We start from the raw sequence: 5,807 nt of genomic DNA, 5'->3' as shown, positions 1-5,807 counted from the left end.
TATCTGCCTAACATCAGACAGTATCTTTGCTTCTGTCATCATAAAAGTTACAAAAGAAATATTAGGGAATCATGAATAATTAAATTGATGAAAATCTATTGTACCGGGCTCATCCTGTGACCTTTCAATGACAGAGTTTACTCTACATTTATGCTCTTTATCACGTTTGGGGTTGATGTTTGTGATGAAATACCTGATCTGGATTCAGTCTTACGCAGCCGTTTAGATGGTGTTTCCAACTTACTGGACTCTCCCTGAACATCCAGCTTTCTCTTTCCTTGTTATATTTATTTGAAAGAAGAAAGGAATGTTTTGTCAAGTGAAGAGAAAATCCGAAGTGCTCAGGGAATTGTTAAGAAAGAATCTTGAAGGTGCTCTTTGGTTTTGGGGGAAAAAACAATATCTAATCAAAAAAAGGGAGTCCAAGGCACTCTTCTTGTGGAAAAATATAAAAAGCCTTTATTGAAACATGGCTATTTAGTATAAAAACATGGGAGCAGAGACCCACGCGTTTCGGCGCAAGCCTTCTTCAGGGTACTGCTCAAACAGGAATTCCTAATTATATACACCTGCCCTGCACAGGTAGGAAGTCACATGAACCATTTTCCAGGTAAACATTACATACAAGGGCCACTAGGTGGCCACGCAGGTGACAAAAGCCAGTGAATGGCCAGGTAGAGAGAAGAGAAGAAAAATAAAATAAAAAATACATGCAAGAGCCACTAGATGGCCATACAGGTGTCACAAGCCAGTGGATGGCCAGGTAGAGGGAAAAAAAAACATACAAACAAAAGAAGATACATAAAGTCATTACAAATAAGGACTAAAATCAATTTCTTCATTTAATCCTGGGTATGTCATGGCCTGCAAAGTGTAGATGTAGAAAGTTTCCCTTTGTAGTAATAATTTTAGCCTGTCACCACCCCTAATATTCTTTTTGATAGTTTCTAGACCTTCAACCATTAACCCATCTGGATTGCTATTGTGTGCTGTGTGAAAATGTTTAGCCATAGGATAATCCAAATTAACCTTCCTAATGGCATTTTTATGTTCGGAGACTCTGTCTTTTAGACGCCTTTTTGTACGGCCTATATAAAAACAGCCACAGGGGCATGATAAACGGTACACCACAAAGGTGGTACTGCAGTTGATGAATGCTTGAATGTTATATGTTTTGTTAGATTTGAAATCAATAAATTGTTTGCATTCTTTCATGTTGGAGCAATGGTTGCAATGGCCACATTTGTATGTACCAGTTATCGGTCTATGGAGCCAGGTGGTCTTTTTTTTCACATTAAGATGGCTAGGCACAAGTTTGTCTCGAAGGGTGGGGGCCCTCCTAAATGTAATTTTGGGGGGGACTGGAAATACTTCTCTAAGAGTAGGGTCACTTTTCAACAGGTTCCAGTTGGACAAAATTATCCTTTTAATCGGATTGGCAAAGCTGTTATATTTTGTGACAAAGTAAACTTGATCCTGACCAGATGACTTTCTTTTCTTCTTTTTGAACAGATCTGTCCTCTGAGTGGAGAGAGCTTTTTCATTGGCAGACTGTACAACATCAGTTTGGTAGCCCCTCTGGGTAAAACGATCAGACATGATTTTGGCCTGCTTCTCATACTCTGGGTCTGAATCACATATACGTCTCAGGCGTTGGAATTGTCCAAAAGGTATATTGTTTTTTAGCCAGACTGGATGGAAACTATCTGCTCTCAACATAGTATTTCTGTCTGTAATTTTGCGGAAGACCGTAGTATGGAGCCGGCCATCCAGTCCTTTTGAGATAGTTAGATCTAAAAAGTTAATAGTTGTTTTTGAATGTTCCATAGATAGTTTAACATTTCTATCATTATTATTCAACAAATCATGAAACATAAACAACTCATCTTCAGAACCGGTCCAAATTAGGCAAATATCATCTATGTACCTCCCATAATACTTTATCTTGTCACTATAGACATTATTGTAAACACATTCCTTCTCCCATAGGCCTAGAAAAAGATTTGCATAATTTGGGGCAAAACATGCCCCCATGGCAGTCCCACATACCTGAAGGTATAATTGGTCTTGGAACAGAAAGATGTTATTTTTCAATGTCCATTCAGTGAGTTTAATTAAGAAATCAGATGGAGGTGAGCAGTCAGTAGGCCTGTTGGATAGGAAGTGGTTTAAAGCTTTTAGTCCATCGCCATGAGCAATATTCGTGTACAAAGACTCTACATCCATAGTGACCAGATACGAATCATCAGAAACGGTCATCTCATTCAAGATCTTTAAGACATGAGTAGTGTCCTGTATGTAAGACGGGAGCTGTTGGGCGAGAGGCTTTATATGAAAATCTATAAATTGGGAGGCAGGTTCTGTAAGAGAACCATTTGAAGATATAATAGGCCTTCCTGGTGGACATTCAAGGGACTTATGTACTTTAGGGAGCATATAGAATGTAGGTATACGGGGATGTTCACATAAGAGGAAATCGTGTTCTTTTTTTGAGATCCATCCGGCCTCCATGGCTGTGGACAAAAGTTCATTCAGTCTCTCTTTTGTGCGATCCATTGGATTGGAAGACAGTTTTTTGTAGAAATCTGAGTTGTTCAGTTGTCTTAGGGCTTCTTCAATGTATTTTTCTTTGTTGAGCACCACAACAGCGCCCCCCTTGTCGGCTGGCTTTATGACTAGGGAATCATTTTTTGCTAATTGGTCAATGGCCAGTTTTTCAGATTTAGTCAGATTCTCCCTAACCTTCTGAGCAGAGTTGCTGAAAAGTTCTTCAATTTCATAATCCACTTTTTTGGTAAAGGCAGTTAATGTAGCATTCGAAACTGGGGGCATAAAATGTGATTTTGGTCTGAAGGGTGAGCTTTGAACAGTTGTAACACTTCTTTCGCTGTGATGGTGGTACCAGGCTTTAAGGTGGAGGCTGCGGTAGAATCTGAACAAGTCCACTTTAGTGTTGAATTCATTTGTGTGGTAGGTAGGAGAAAAAGACAGTCCTTTTGACAACACGCTGACACAATCTGGAGATAAGGGTGTATTAGATAGGTTGATTACTGTTTCATTCTGCTCCTGAGAGTCGGCGGTGGTCGCTGCGATGCTCTTTGTCTTTGTCCTCTTCCTCTTCCTGCCCCTCCTTGTTTTCTTGTTTTTATGATGGATCTCCCAGGTTGCGGGCTTTCGTCCAAAAAATCAGAAGAAGAAGCATAAGATGATGCATTGGAGAAGGCAGTGGATTCTTCATCACTGCTCATGAGGTTGAAGGACACAGACCTCCGTCGTTGTGTTTCATAGCGTTTCTGTTCAGGCCAGCGGTAGACTTTCCCTTCTTTGTAGTCATTTTCATCTCTTTTGAATTTCTTGACTTTCTGTTGTCTCACCCAGTCTGTCAGTTTCTCAAGATCCTCCTTCAATTTGTTTTCAAATGGCAGCTTTTTCTGTTCATCATCAATTGTAGATATTTGTGTCTTTATTTCGTCAAGTTTTTCTTGTGTCACTTCTCTCTCCCTCTTATTGTGCTCAATTATCAACAGAATGAGGTCCAGTGAGCATTTATTTAGAATGCCTTCCCATCTGGATCTAAAATCTGGATCTTCTAAGCCAAATGCAGGGAATTTCTTGATGCGCAGGCCTCTTGGAATACGGCCTTCGCGCCAGTAATCAGACATATTGACAATGTTCCAGTGCAGTCTGATTTCTCTCTCAGACAGCTTTTTTAACTTGAAGTATTCATTTTTCAAGTCTGATTCAACTTCAGGCAGTCCAGGTGTATCATCAAGTAAAGACTGAGTTACAATAATGTTCTTGCCTTGCTCACTTGAATATGAGAATGCTGTGCTGTGTCCATTCTCCATCTTGAGCTTGTTTGTAGAACTTTCCAATACCCTCAGAGTGCGGGTAGAGCTACTTCAGAAAAGCACTTCCCCAGTGCTGAGTAGTCATCAAGTGAAGAGAAAATCCGAAGTGCTCAGGGAATTGTTAAGAAAGAATCTTGAAGGTGCTCTTTGGTTTTGGGGGAAAAAACAATATCTAATCAAAAAAAGGGAGTCCAAGGCACTCTTCTTGTGGAAAAATATAAAAAGCCTTTATTGAAACATGGCTATTTAGTATAAAAACATGGGAGCAGAGACCCACGCGTTTCGGCGCAAGCCTTCTTCAGGGTACTGCTCAAACAGGAATTCCTAATTATATACACCTGCCCTGCACAGGTAGGAAGTCACATGAACCATTTTCCAGGTAAACATTACATACAAGGGCCACTAGGTGGCCACGCAGGTGACAAAAGCCAGTGAATGGCCAGGTAGAGAGAAGAGAAGAAAAATAAAATAAATTAAAGCTGCAAGCAGCGATGAACGGGCCCTCGCACTCATGGCCAACGCCCCTCCTTCCAGCCCCCCCCAAAAAGAGAATATTAAAAATACGATAAATGTAAAAAAATAAATAAAATTAAACAAGATTTATCTTCTCATTACAAGCAATAAATCTTGTTCCACTGGCAGATTTTTCTACTTATTTTAAGTGAAAACAGGTGAACAGGTGAAACAGATGAAAATGGTGTGTTTTTTTTCAGTTATGAGTCTTGTTTTAAGTGTAATGAAGTTTTTTTTACTAAAATGAGACATTTTCACTAGAAATAAGACAAATATTCTTGTTAAGATTGTGAGTTTTTGCAGTGATCCATGTTACTTATCCTGTGAAGGACAGAGTCATATTGATAAGTTCAGAAAAGTGTTTTTTATTGTTGTGTTTTGATGTATTTGATGTAAGCCCAGTGGATATTTAAAGCTTACAGAAGGCTGCATTTAACTGCTGCTATGTCATTCCTGCAGTATTTCTGCAGGTGTTTTGGTCACTGCTATTATTTGTAATATATTATATTATTTGTAATCAGCACAAATTATCTGTCCCCATATGATAAAATCCACCATCCCCCCTGATTTTTTTTTACAACTCGAGTACTGGCTGCGGTTCTGTTTAAAGCCGGGCAGACACTGTGCCATTGCCGGCTCGTTTTGAACCAATTTTCCTCTTGTTTCAATCATTAATATGTGTGCAGACAAGGTAAAAAAAAAAAAAAAAGAAAACTCAAACTCTTTCAGTTCACTGTGTTTTCTAGTAGTTCTTCTAGTTTTCTATTGTTACTTTTAAGTTTACTGTTCCCTTTGTGGTTTTACTGGTTGTAAAGCATGTAGCTTTAATTATCACCCAATTCTGTGTTTCACCTTGTTAGTCAACTTCACTCCAACTCATTACCACCAATTTTACACTTATTTTTGGAATGAATGGTCAATAGACCTCATTTACATAAAATCATAGCTCATTTTTGAGATAGATAAAGATAAGCCGAAATTCTGAATTTTTTTGACTATAGTTAAACTCAGAGGCATATAAATTGATGGATTATCACAGACGGGTATATGTGAAAATGAAATGAAATCATTTAAAATGTTTGGACCACCACCCAGCACCAGCCAGTGGTTGGTGGGTCAAATTGAATATCACAGGAGAGGAGAAATTGAATAAAATATCCATAATTCAATGCAAGTAGTGATCAGAGGAGGGTAGTAACGAGTTACATTTACTCCGTTACATTTACTTGAGTAAGTTTTGGGAAATGTTGTACTTTTAGGAGTAGTTTTGGATAACTGTACTTTTTACTTTTACTTGAGTAGATTTGTGAAGAAGAAACTGTTCCTCTTACTCCGCTACATTAGGCTACGTTGAGCTGTTACTTTTCTTTTATCCTTTTTATCCGTGTACAATCTCATGACATCACTGAGTGATTCTTTGGGAAAAAGGTTTGTTTTTGCATG

This window comes from Cololabis saira, chromosome 20, assembly GCF_033807715.1.
Source record: "Cololabis saira isolate AMF1-May2022 chromosome 20, fColSai1.1, whole genome shotgun sequence".
In the NCBI taxonomy this organism is placed as follows: domain Eukaryota; kingdom Metazoa; phylum Chordata; class Actinopteri; order Beloniformes; family Belonidae; genus Cololabis; species Cololabis saira.
This window is presented reverse-complemented; position numbering follows the sequence as displayed.